The following is a 14,791-nucleotide window of genomic DNA, read 5'->3' as shown; positions in this document are numbered from 1 at the left end:
TCTGGCTGAAATTGAGGGACCTGAGCAAAAATCTGATTCAGATGCTGAAAAGGGCTGCAGATGCTATTGGATTCTGACCTCCTTGTACTCGAAGTGAATTTTCTGGAGCTACAGAAGCCCAATTGGCGCTCTCTCAATGGCGTTGGAAAGTAGACATCCTAGGCTTTCCAGAAATGTATAATAGTCCATACTTTGCCCAAGATTTGATGGCCCAAACCGGCGTTCTAAATCAGCTCAAAACTACCCAGCGTTTAACGTCGGAACTGGCACAAGAATGGGAGTTAAACGCCCAAACTGGCACAAAAGCTGGCGTTTAACTCCAAGAAAAGTCTCTACACATGAAAGCTTCAATGCTCAGCCCAAGCACACACCAAGTGGGCCCGGAAGTGAATTTTTATGTCATTTACTCATCTTTGTAAACCCTAGGCTACTAGTTCTCTACAAATAGGACCTTTTACTATTGTATTTACATCTTTTGATCATTTTGGATCTTAAGATCATCTTTGGACATCTAGTTCTTAGATCATTGGGAGGCTGGCCTCATGGCCATGCCTAGACCTTGTTCTTATGTATTTTCAATTGTGGAGTTTCTACACACCATAGATTAAGGTGTGGAGCTCTGCTGTACCTCGAGTATTAATGCAATTACTATTGTTCTTCTATTCAATTCAGCTTGTTCTTGTTCCAAGATATCCATTCGCACTCAAGAACTTGATGAATGTGATGATTATGTGACGTTCATCATCATTCTCACTTATGAACGCGTGCCTGACAACCACTTCTGTTCTACTTAAGATTGAGCGTGTATCTCTTAGCCTCCATTCTGAAAGATCGGAGTCTTCGTGGTATAAGCTTGAATTATTGGCGGCCATTCCTGGGATCCAGAAAGTCTAAACCTTGTATATGGTATTTCGAGTAGGATCTGGGAGGGAATGACTGTGACGAGCTACAAACTTGTGAGTGTTGGGCGTAGTGACAGACACAAAAGGATCATTGGATTCTATTCCAACATGATCGAGAACCGACAGATAATTAACCATGCGGTGACAGCGCATTTGGACCTTTTTCACTAAGGACGGGAGGTAGCCATTGACGCCGGTGAAACCCAACATACAACTTGCCATGGAAAGGAGTATGAAGGATTGGATAAAGGCAGTAGGAAAGCAGAGATTCAAAAGGGATGAAGCATCTCCATACGCTTATTTGAAATTTCCACCAATGATTTACATAAGTATCTCTATCTTTACTTTATGTTTTATTTATCTTTTAATTATCAAAACTCCATAAACCATTTGAATCCGCCTGACTGAGATTTACAAGCTGGCCATAGCTTGCTGCAAGCCGACAATCTCCGTGGGATCGACCCTTACTCACATAAGGTATTACTTGGACGACCCAGTGCACTTGCTGGTTAGATGTGCGAAGTTGTGAAAAAGAAGTGAGATTACAATTGTGCGACCAAGTTGTTGGCGCCATTGTTGATGATCACAATTTTGTGCACCAAGACCGAACCAATCACCTCATAAAAGTGGTGATCCTTGTGCCCATTTCATGACAAACCCCAACCGTCCACTAGTAGTTCTTACCATCAATCCATACCCTTCAATTGCCCACCACTCTCCTATATAAATAACTTATATTCCACACCCTTTCCACTTCAAATTCCTCTTTCATCACACCTCTTCCTCTCGGGACATACACTTAACACTCCTTCCTCCATCCAAACAAAACATACTAACCCAATCCTCTAGCTACACCCTCTGTCGTTACACCCATACATATACCTATACACTCTCTAGTTCAAAGGTCACTCATGGCATCCTCAAGCTCCAAGAGGTGAAAGGGCAAAGAACAGACAGAGAGTATCCCTTTCGATGAAAAGAGGTTCAAAACCGCGTTCCACGAAGTTCAATTTGGACGGGTGGAACATAAGAAGATATTGCCAGAACTTACATTTCAGTTCAACGATGACGAGTGTCTGAAGATTAGAGGAAAGATTGAACGAAGGAGCTGGCACGAGCTCACGAACCAAATCACAAGGGTAAATGCAAATCTTATCAAGGATTTCTATGCTAATGTAGCTAGAGAAGACACCACTAGGGTCCCTACCTTCAAAAGTTATATGAGAGGAACTGAGGTTGACTTCAGCCCCAATGCCATCATGAAAACTCTTCAATTGTGGTCAAGACCCTTTGATGAGCCTAGTTATCAATCAAGAATAAGTAATGGCCCCGACAATGATGAAATTGAAGAAATTATGAATGACATATGTGTTGTGGGATCAAATTGGGTGAGGTATTCGGATAGGAGGCCATGGTTCATTAGGAGGGGGACCTCATCCCCGAAGCCAAGGGATGGTATGAGCTCGTTAGAAGGACTATCCTCCCAGCCTCAAATAATTCCGAGGTCAACATTGCTCAAGCTACTATGGTACACTGCATAATGAGGGGTGGAGACATTAATGTGAACGAAATCATAGCTGAGGCAATCCAAGAGGCTGTCGAGAAAAATGATCCGGACGCTTGGCTTGGCTACCCGAGTACCATATTTAGGCTTTGTGTGAAGACCAAGGTAGTTTTCGAAGATAGCAATCCAATATGGCTAAACCCCGGAAGGTCAATCACGCTCCAGCGCATAACCTATGTAGCACCCGCTCAACAACAAAGTAGGCCACAGAGAAGAAAAAGAACATCACAAGAAGAACCTCATCAAGAAGAGTGTCAACAAAGAAAATATCAACAAGGAAAACAATATGATCTAGCCAACATAAACTTGAGTCACATTCATGGAGCTATTGAGGATCTAGCCAGGAGACACATGGAGGGGCAAGAACAACAACTACACTTTCAATCTCAAAGAATGGATCGTCAAGAAGAATTGTTCTCTAATTGGATAAATCAACAAGGGGAGTGGTAGAAACAACAAATGGAGCAGCAACAGGAACATTACTCCTAGCTCACCCAGGCCATCAATCAAGAATCTGAAAGGCAAGAGCGTCAAGATAAATGCCTTCAAGAACTCAACCAACGTCAGTTAGCTCAGATGAAAGCGTTCAATGACTTCAACATGCTTAATGAAGGACGACAACTACACAAGGAAGAATATGACGTAAACACTCAAGCCAAGTTGACTTATGTGGCTGGGCATATGCATAATTTGCACGCTGCCATCCCAAGGTATGATACAGTCCACAAAGACCTAAAAGAACAAGAGGAGAGGAAGGTGAAACAACAGAAGGAAGCATTGAAGAAGAAGATGGAAAATGCTGGTTTCTGGAAAAAGTTGATCGGAAAGCACAAAGGAAGTGGAGATTCGAGCAATCAAGAACGAACCCCAAGGGAAGGAGACAAGCAAGGAGATGGACGTGAGCACCCCTAGTGAGCAAAAGGTGGTGGAGTTCCTTCTTTTTCTCTCTTTCAAGTCTAAATAAGGAAAATCATGTATGAAATAGAACATGCTTCCATAGTAGCTTAGGAATTTTCAATTCTGCCTTTAAGATTTCTTTTCCTAAGTCTATGTGTGCTAGTCTAAGTTCCCTGTTGCATTTTCACCTTTCTTAAATTGTATGCTTGTCTTTTGAGCTGAATGAAAAGAGATGTTTGATAAACCCCATTTGTAGGATTTTATCTTGTATTGATTTTTGGGGATTTTATCACCTTTTACCCACATTTATTCAATGAAATAGCATGGTTTTATAACTTCTCCCTTAATCGTGCTTAAGAGTTAAAACATGCTTTTTAGGTCTTAAAATAGCTAAATTTAATTCAACTTGATTCCATTAGATGCCTTGTTATGTTTGTTAAGTGATTTTAGATTTAGGAGGCAAGGATTGGATCAAGGGAATGAAGGAAAAGCATGTAGAAATGGAGAACTCATGAAGAAATGAAGGAATCGCAAAAGCTGTCAAGCCAACCTCTTCGCGCTTAATTAACCATAACTTGAGCTACAGAGGTCCAAATGATACAATTCCAGTTGCGTTGGAAAGCTAACATCCGAGGCTTCAAAATGATATAAGATTTACCATAGTTGAATTGCGCATAGGGGTGCGCATGCGCACAGTACGCATACGCACGATGGTTGCACATGATCCACTTAATGCAACTCGTGGCCAGCGATTTTAGAAGCCTTGTGGGCCCAATCTAATTCATTTCTGATGCTATTTAAGCCAAGGATTGAAGGGAAATCAACATACTTAGACACATTAGTTTAGTTTAGCTTAGTTTTGGAGGGAAAGTTAGTTTTTAGAGAGAGAAGCTCTTACTTCTCTCTAGGATTAGGATTAGGTTAGATCTAGATTAGGATTTCTTAGATCTAGGTTAATGGTGGACGAAATTGTGATCTATTGTCTTTGTACTTGTATGAATTTTAATAATTGGCTCTATTTGAATTCACAACTCCGTTCAACTAACCAGCAAGTGTACTGGGTCGTCCATGTAATAAACCTTACGTGAGTAAGGGTCGATCCCACAGAGATTGTTGGTATGAAGCAAGCTATGGTCACCTTGTAAATCTCAGTTAGGCAGATTAAATTGGTTTATGGTTTCGAAAATTAATAATAAAATAGAAATAATAAAAGGGATAGAATACTTATGCAGATTCATTGGTGGGAATTTCAGATAAGCGAATGGAGATACTGTATGGCTCAAGAACGCCTACTTTCCTATTGCTTCAACTCAATCCTTCTTACTCCTTTCCATAGCAAGCTATGTATAGGGGTTCACCGTTCGACGATGGCTACTTTGTATCCTCTCTAGAAAATGGTCCTCTGCGCTGTCACTCGCATGGCTAATCGTCTGGAGGCATCACACTGGCCGAAGGCTACATCCCATCCTCGCAGTGAAAACTACGCTCACGCGCTCTGTCACAGCACGGCTAATCACTGGTTGGTTCCATCTCCTACTGGAATAGAATCCCTTGATTCTTTTGCGTCTGTCACTAACGCCCAGCACTTGCAAGTCTGAAGCACGTCACAGTCATTCATTACCGGAATCCTACTCGGAATACCACAGACAAGGTTAGACTTTCCGGATTCCCAGGATCCTACTCGGAATACCACAGACAAGGTGAGACTTTCCGGATCCTCATGAATGCCGCCATCTATCTAGCTTATACCACGAAGATTCTGTTGGGGAATCTAAGAGATACACATTCAAGCTCGGTTGCATGTAGAACGAAAGTGGTTGTCAATCACGCGCGTTCATAGGTGAGAATGATGATGAGCGTCACATAATCATCACATTCATCATGTTCTTGGGTGCAAATGAATATGTTGGAATAAGAATAAGATAGAATTGAATAAAAAGTAATAGTAATTGTATTGAAACTTGAGGTACAGCAGAGCTCCACACCCTTAATCTATGGTGTGCAGAAACTCCACCGTTGAAAATACATAAGTAAAAGGTTCAGGCATGGCCGAATGGCCAGCCCCCAAAACGTGATCACAAGATTCAAAGTACAATCTAGGATGCGATTATGATAGTAAAAAGTTCTATTTATAATAAACTAGCTCCTAGGGTTTACATGAGTAAGTAATTGATGCATAAATCCACTTCCGGGGCCCACTTGGTGTATGTTTGCGCTGAGCTTGATCTATCCACGAGCTGAGGCTTTTATTGGAGTTGAACTCCAAGTTATGACGTGTTTTGGGCGTTCAACTCCGGATCATGACGTTTTTCTGGCGTTTAACTCCAGACAGCAGCATGTACTTGGCGTTCAACGCCAAGTTACATCATCAAATTCCGAATAAAGTATGGACTATTATATATTTCTGGAAAGCTCTGGATGTCTACTTTCCAACGCCGTTGAGAGCGCGCCATTTAGAGTTCTGTAGCTCCAGAAAATCCATTTTGAGTGCAGGGAGGTCAGATTCCAACAGCATCAGCAGTCCTTTTTGTCAGCCTTTTTCAGAGTTTTGCTCAAGTCCCTCAATTTCAGCCAGAAATTACCTGAAATCACAGAAAAATACACAAACTCATAGTAAAATCCAGAAATGTGAATTTAACATAAAAACTAATGAAAACATCCCTAAAAGTAGCTTGAACTTACTAAAAACTACCTAAAAACAATGCCAAAAAGCGTATAAATTATCCGCTCATCACAACACCAAACTTAAATTGTTGCTTGTCCCCAAGCAACTGAAAATCAAATAGGATAAAAAGAAGAGAATATACTATAAATTCCAAAATATCAATGAATATTAATTATAATTAGATGAGCGGGACTTGTAGCTTTTTGCTTCTGAACAGTTTTGGCATCTCACTTTTTCCTTTGAAGTTTAGAATGATTGGCTTCTCTAGGAACTTAGAATTTCGGATAGTGTTATTGACTTTCCTAGTTAAGCATGTTGATTCTTGAACACAGCTACTTATGAGTCTTGGCCGTGGCCCTAAGCATTTTGTTTTCCAGTATTACCACCGGATACATAAATGCCACAGACACATAACTGGGTGAACCTTTTCAGATTGTGACTCAGCTTTGCTAGAGTCCCCAGTTAGTGGTGTCCAGAGCTCTTAAGCACACTCTTTTTGCTTTGGATCACGACTTTAACCACTCAGTCTCAATCTTTTCACTTGGACCTTCATGACACAAGCACATGATTAGGGACAGCTTGGTTTAGCCGCTTAGGCCTGGATTTTATTTCCTTGGGCCCTTCTATCCATTGATGCTCAAAGCCTTGGATCCTTTTTACCCTTGCCTTTTGGTTTTAAGGGCTATTGGCTTTTTCTGCTTGCTTTTTCTTTTCCTTTCTATTTTTTTCGCCATTTTTTTTTCGTAAGTTTCTTCTTGTTCACTGCTTTTTCTTGCTTCAAGAATCAATTTCATGATTTTTCAGATCATCAATAACATTTTTCTTTGTTCATCATTCTTTCAAGAGCCAACAATTTTAACATTCATAAACAACAAGATCAAAAGACATATGCACTGTTCAAGCATTCATTCAGAAAACAAAAGTATTGTCACCACATCAATATAATTAAATTAAATTCAAGGATAAATTCGAAATTCATGTACTTCTTGTTCTTTTGAATTAAAACATTTTTCTTTTAAGAGAGGTGAAGGATTAATGGATTTTATTCATAGCTTTGAGACATGGTTACATACTAATGATCATGAAGTAAAGACACAAAACATAGATAAACACAACATTAAAAACCGAAAACAGAAAGAAATAAAGAACAAGGAATGAATCCACCTTTAGTGGCGTCTTCTTCTTGAAGGTCCAACAATGTCCTTAAGCTCTTCTATGTCCCTTCCTTGCCTTTGTTGCTCCTCCCTCATTGCTCTTTGATCTTCTCTTATTTCTTGGAGAATGATGGAGTGCTCATGATGTTCCACCCTTAATTGTTCAACATTGTGGCTCAAATCTTCTAAGGAAGTGTGAGTTGTTCCCAATAGTTGTTTGGAGGAAAGTGCATCCCTTGAGGCATCTCAGGGATTTCTTGATGATGAGCTTCCTCATGCATCTCTTGAGAACCGTGAGGGGTCTCTCTTGCTTGCTCCATTCTCTTCTTGGTGATGGGCTTATCCTCTTCAATGAGGATGTCTCCTTCTATGATAACTCTAGCTGAGTAACATAGATGGCAAATAAGGTGAGGAAAAGCTAGCCGTGCCATGGGTGAAGGCTTGTCGGCTATTTTGTAGATTTCATTGGAGATGACCTCATGAACTTCTACTTCCTCTCCAATCATGATGCCATGAATCATGATGGCCCGATCCACAGTAACTTCAGATCGGTTGCTAGTAGGAATGATGGAGCGTTGAATGAACTCCAACCATCCTCTAGCTATAGGCTTGAGGTCCAGTCTTCTTAGTTGGACTGGCTTGCCTTTGGAGTCTCTCTTCCATTGAGCTCCTTCCACACAAATGTCCATAAGGACTTGGTCCAACCTTTGATCAAAGTTGACCCTTCTAGTGTAGGGCCGTTCATCTCCTTGCATCATGGGCAAGTGGAATGCCAACCTCACATTTTTCGGACTAAAATCTAAGTATTTCCCCCGAACCATTGTGAGGTAATTCTTTGGACTCGGGTTCATACCTTGATCATGGTTCCTAGTGATCCATGCATTGGCATAGAACTCTTGAACCATTAAGATTCCAACTTGTTGCATGGGGTTGGTTAAGACTTCCCAACCTCTTCTTCGGACTTCATGTCGGATCTCCGGATACTCATTTTTCTTGAGCTTGAAAGGGACCTCGGGGATCACCTTCTTCTTTGCCACAACATCATAGAAGTGGTCTTGATGGCTCTTGGAGATGAATCTTTCCATCTCCCATGACTCGGAGGTGGAAGCTTTTGTCTTCCCTTTTCCTTTTCTAGAGGATACTCCGGCCTTAGGTGCCATTGATGGTAATGGAAAAACAAAAAGCTTATGCTTTTACCACACCAAACTTAAAATATTGCTCGCCCTCGAGCAAGAGAAGAAAGAAGAGAAGGAGAAGAAGAAGAAAATATGGAGGAGATGGAGAGATGTGGGTTTGGCTAAGTGGGAAAAGAGGGGTTGTGTTGTGTGAAAATGAAGTAGAATGGAAGGGTATTTATAGGGAGAGGTGGGAGGTTGTGTTCGGCTATTTAGGGTGGGAATGGGTGGGAAAGTGGTTTTGGAATTTTGAAGGTAGGTGGGGTTTATGGGGAAGAGTGGATGGATGTGAGTGGTGAAGGGTTTTGGGAAAGAGTGTTTATTGGGAAGAGAGATTCAGAGATTGAAGTTGTTGGGGAGTGTGACATGGGGAAGAGTGAAATAGGATTAGGAGAGTGTAATTAGGATTAGGAGGTAAGGTGGGAATATGGTAGGTGGGGATCCTGTGGGGTCCACAGATCCTGAGGTGTCAAGGAATTCCATCCCTGCACCAAATAGGCATGTAAATTGCCTTTGCACACCATTCTGGCGTTTAAACGCCCATTGGTGCACATTCTGGGCGTTCAACGCCCATGTAAAGCATGTTTCTGGCGTTGAACACCAGTTCCATGCTTGTTACTGGCGTTCAGCGCCAGTTTTTCCTCTCTGGGCACATTTCTGGTGTTCAGCGCCAGAATGTTGCTTGTTTCTGGCGTTCAGCGCCAGAATGATGCTCTGTTCTGGCGTTGAACGCCGGCCAGATGCATCTTACTGGCGTTGAACGCCAGCTTGTGCGTCCTCCAGGGTGAAAATTTTTTCTTCTGCTGTTTTTGATTCTATTTTTAATTTTTATGATTTTTTTCGTGACTCCTCATGATCCTGTACCTAATAAAACACAAAATAACAATAAAATAAAATAAAAATTAGATAAATAAAATTGGGTTGCCTCCCAACAAGCGCTTCTTTAATGTCAATAGCTTGACAGTGGCTCTCATGGAGCCACAAGGTGATCAGGTCAATGTTGTATAGTTGCCAACACCAAACTTAGAGTTTGGATATGGGGTCTTAACACCAAACTTAGAGTTTGGTTGTGGCCTCACAACACCAAACTTAGAGTTTGACTGTGTGGGCTCTTCTTGACTCTGAATTGAGAGAAGCTCTTCATGCTTACTCTCTTCTGTCACAGAGGGATGGCCATGTGCCTTAAACACAAGGTAGTCCCCATTCAATTGAAGGACTAATTCACCTCTGTTGACATCTATCACAGCTCCTGCTGTGGCTAGGAAAGGTCTTCCAAGGATGATGCAATCATCCTTTTCCTTCCTAGTGTCTAAGATTATGAAATCAGCAGGGATGTAAAGGCCTTCAACCTTTACTAACACGTCCTCTACTATTCCATAAGCTTGTCTCAATGACTTGTCTGCCAGTTGTAATGAGAACAAGTCAGGCTGTACCTCAATGATCCCCAGCTTCTCCATTACAGAGAGTGGCATAAGATTTATCCCTGACCCCAGATCACACAGAGCTTTTTCAAAGATCATGGTGCCTATGGTACAAGGTATTAAGAACTTTCCAGGATCTTGTTTCTTTTGAGGTAGAATTTTCTGAATCCAAGTATCCAGTTCATTAATGAGCAAGGGAGGTTCACTTTCCCAAGTCTCATTACCAAATAACTTGGCATTCAGCTTCATGATAGCTCCTAAATATTGAGCAACTTGCTCTCCAGTCACATCTTCATCCTCTTCAGAGGAAGAATAGTCTTCAGAGCTCATGAATGGCTGAAGGAGATTTAATGGGATCTCTATGGTCTCTATAAGAGCCTCAGATTCCTTTGAATCCTTAATAGGAAACTCCTTCTTGCTTGAGGGACGTCCCAAGAGGTCTTTCTCACTAGGATTTTCGTCCTCCTCCTCCCTTGTGCTTTTGGCCACATTGATCACATCAATGGCCTTGCACTCTCCTTTTGGATTCTCTTCTGTATTGCTTGGGAGAATACTGGGAGGGGTTTCAATGACTTTCTTACTCAGCTGGCCCACTTGTGCCTCCAGATTTCTAATGGAGGATCTTGTTTCACTCATGAAACTGAAAGTGGCCTTTGACAGATCAGAGACTACATTGGCTAAATTAGAGGTGTTTTGTTCAGAATTCTCTGTCTGTTGTTGAGAAGATGATGGATATGGCTTGCTATTATTTAGCCTGTTGCGTCCACCATTGTTAAAGCCTTATTGAGGCTTTTGTTGATCCTTCCATGAGAAATTTGGATGATTTCTCCATGATGAGTTATAGGTGTTTCCATAAGGTTCACCCATGTAATTAACCTCAGCCATGGCAGGGTTCTCAGGATCATAAGATTCTTCAGAAGCTGTCTCTCTAGTACTGCTGGATGCATGTTGCCATCCATTCAAATTTTGAGAGATCATGTTGACCTGTTGAGTCAACACTTTGTTCTGAGCCAATATGGCATTCAGAGCATCAATTTCAAGAACTCCTTTCTTCTGAGGTATCCCATTGTTCACGAAATTCCTCTCAGAAGTGTACATGAACTGGTTATTTGCAACCATGTCAATGAGTTCTTGAGCCTCTTCAGGCGTTTTCTTTAGGTGGATTGATCCACCTGCAGAATGGTCCAATGACATTTTCGAAAATTCAGAGAGACCATAATAGAATATATCTAATATGGTCCATTCTGAAAACATGTCAGATGGACATCTTTTGGTCAGCTGCTTGTATCTTTCCCAAGCTTCATAGAGGGATTCACCATCTTTTTGTTTGAAGGTTTGAACATCCACTCTCAGCTTGCTCAGCTTTTGAGGAGGAAAGAATTTATCCAAGAAGGCTGTGACCAGCTTATCCCAGGAGTCTAGGTTATCCTTAGGTTGTGAATCCAACCATATTCTAGCTCTGTCTCTTACCGCAAAAGGGAAAAGCATGAGTCTGTAGACTTCAGGATCAACTCCATTCGTCTTTATAGTCTCACAGATCTGCAAGAACTCAGTTAAAAACTGATAAGGATCTTCAGATGGAAGTCCATAAAACTTGCAGTTTTGTTGCATTAAGGCAACTAGCTGAGGTTTCAGCTCAAAGTTGTTGGCTCCAATGGCAGAAATGGAGATGCTTCTTCCATCAAACTTGGACGTTGGCTTTGTGAAGTCACCAAGCATTCTCCTTGCATTATTATTATTTTCGGCTGCCATCTCCTTCTCTTGTTCGAAAATTTCTGAAAGGTTATTTCTAGATTGTTGTAACTTAGCTTCTCTTAATTTTCTCTTCAGGGTCCTTTCAGGTTCTGGATCAATTTCAACAAGAGTGCCTTTATCCTTGTTCCTGCTCATATGAAAGAGAAGAAAACAAGAACAGAAAAAGGAATCCTCTATGTCACAGTATAGAGATTCCTTTATGTTAGTAGAAGAAGAAAGGGGAGGAGAGTGAAGAAGAATGGGTTCGGATATTTAGATGAAGAGAGGTGAAGAGAAGTGTTAGTAATTAAATAATTAAATAGAATAAGAAGAGAGAGGAGAAATTTTGAAAATAATTTTGAAAAAGGGGTTAGTAATTTTGAAAATTAAAGATAAATTAAAATTAAAATTAAAATTTGAAACAATTAATTAATTAAAAAAAGAATTTTTGAAAAAGGGGTAAGATATTTTCGAAAATTAGAGAGGGAAAAGTAGTTAGGTGGTTTTGAAAAAGATAAGAAACAAACAAAAAGTTAGTTAGTTGATTGAAAAAGATATTGAAATTAAAATTTAAAAAAGATAAGAAGAAAAGAAGTTAGATAAGATATTTTGAGATCAAATTTTGAAAAATATAAAATTTTGAAAAGGATAAGATAAAAAGATAAGATAAAAGTTTTAAGAAAAAGATATTTTGAAAAAGATTTAATTTTTAAAATGACTTAACTAACAAGAAACTACAAGATAAGATTCTAGAATTTAAAGATTGAACCTTTCTTAACAAGAAAGTAACAAACTTCAAAATTTTGAACCAATCACATTAATTGTTAGCTAATTTTCGAAAATTAGATATAAAAGCTAAGAAAAAGATTTTGAAAAATAATTTTTAAAATTTTTGAAAATAATAAAAAAAATGAAAAAGATATGATTTTTGAAAAAGATTTTGAAAAGATAAGATTTTTAAAATTGAAATTTTGACTTGACTTGTAAGAAACAACTAATTTTAAAAATTTTTGACCAAGTCAACCCAAAATTTCGAAAATTGGAGGGAAATAAGGAAAATATATTTTTTTTTTATTTTTGAATTTTTCATTATGAGAGAGAAAAACAACAAAAATACTCAATGCATGAAATTTTTAGATCAAAACAATGAATGCATGCAAGAATGCTATGAATGTCAAGATGAACACCAAGAACACTTTGAAGATCATGATGACCATCAAGAACATAATTTTGAAAAATTTTTGATGCAAAGAAAACATGCAAGACACCAAACTTAGAAATCTTTAATGCATGGACTCTAACAAGCAAAAAATGCATATGAAAAACAACAAACAACACAAAACAAAAAAACATCAAGATCAAACAAGAGGACTTATCAAGAACAACTTGAAGATCATGAAGAACACTATGAATGCATGGGATTTTCGAAAAATGCAAGAAAAATTTTTAAAAGCATGCAATTGACACCAAACTTAAAAATTGACTCAAGACTCAAACAAGAAACACAAAATATTTTTGGTTTTTATGATTTTCTAGTTTTTTTTTTTGGATTTTTATTGATTTTTTTCGAAAATATTTTTGGAGAAAACGAAAAAGAAAAGAAAAATTTTGAAAAAGATTTTTGAAAAGAAAATTACCTAATCTGAGCAACAAGATGAACCGTCAGTTGTCTATTGATGAGCGGATAATTTGTACGCTTTTTGGCATTGTTTTTAGTATGTTTTTAGTATGATCTAGTTAGTTTTTAGTATATTTTTATTAGTTTTTAGTTAAAATTCACTTTTCTGGACTTTACTATGAGTTTGTGTGTTTTTCTGTGATTTCAGGTATTTTCTGACTGAAATTGAGGGACCTGAGCAAAAATCTGATTTAGAGACTGAAAAGGACTGCAGATGCTGTTGGATTCTGACCTCCCTGCACTCGAAGTGGATTTTCTGAAGCTATAGAAGCCCAATTGGCGCGCTCTCAACGGCGTTGGAAAGTAGACATCCTGGGCTTTCCAGCAATATATGATAGTTCATACTTTGTCCAAGATTTGATGGCCCAAACCGGCGTTCAAAGTCACCTTCAGAAATTCCAGCGTTAAACGCCGGAACTGGCACCTAAATGGGAGTTAAACGCCCAAACTGGCATAAAAGCTGGCGTTTAACTCCAAGAAGAGTCTCTACACGAAATTTCTTCATTGCTCAGCCCAAGCACACACCAAGTGGGCCCGGAAGTGGATTTTTATGTCATTTACTCATCTCTGTACACCCTAGGCTACTAGTTTTCTATAAGTAGGACCTTTTACTATTGTATTGAGATATCGGGGTAGCTATCTTCATTTTATGCTATCTTAGATCATTGGGAGGCTGGCCATTCGGCCATGCCTAGACCTTGTTCTTATGTATTTTCAACGGTGGAGTTTCTACACACCATAGATTAAGGTGTGGAGCTCTGCTGTACCTCGAGTATTAATGCAATTACTATTGTTCTTCTATTCAATTCCGCTTGTTCTTTGTCCAAGATATCACTTGTTCTTCAACTTGATGAATGTGATGATCTGTGACACTCATCATCATTCTCACCTATGAACGTGTGACTGACAACCACCTCCGTTCTACCTTAGATTGGGTGAATATCTCTTGGATTCCTGATACACGATGCATGGTTGATCGCCTGACAACCGAGTGCTCGCCTGACAAACGAGCCAGCCATTCCGTGAGATCAGAGTCTTCGTGGTATAGGCTAGAACTGATGGCGGCATTCAAGAGAATCCGGAAGGTCTAACCTTGTCTGTGGTATTCTGAGTAGGATTCAATGATTGAATGACTATGACGTGCTTCAAACTCCTAGCAGGCGGGGCGTTAGTGACAGACGCAAAAGAATCACTGGATTCTATTCCGGCCTGACCGAGAACTGACAAATGATTAACCATGCTGTGACAGAGCATAGGAACATTTTCACTGAGAGGATGGGAGGTAGCCACTGACAACGGTGAAACCCTTGCATAAGCTTGCCATGGAAAGGAGTAAGAAGGATTGGATGAAGACAGTAGGAAAGCAGAGAGACGGAAGGGAAGGCATCTTCATACGCTTATCTGAAGTTCCTACCAATGAATTACATAAGTACCTCTATCTTTATCTTTATGCTTTATTCGTATATCACTTTACCCATTTGAGTCTGCCTGACTAAGATTTACAAGGAGACCATAGCTTGCTTCATACCAACAATCTCCGTGGGATCGACCCTTACTCGCGTAAGGTTTATTACTTGGACGACCCAGTGCACTTGCTGGTT

Source organism: Arachis stenosperma, chromosome 2 (assembly GCF_014773155.1).
Source record: "Arachis stenosperma cultivar V10309 chromosome 2, arast.V10309.gnm1.PFL2, whole genome shotgun sequence".
NCBI lineage: Eukaryota > Viridiplantae > Streptophyta > Magnoliopsida > Fabales > Fabaceae > Arachis > Arachis stenosperma.
Note: the sequence above shows the minus strand (reverse complement) of the source record.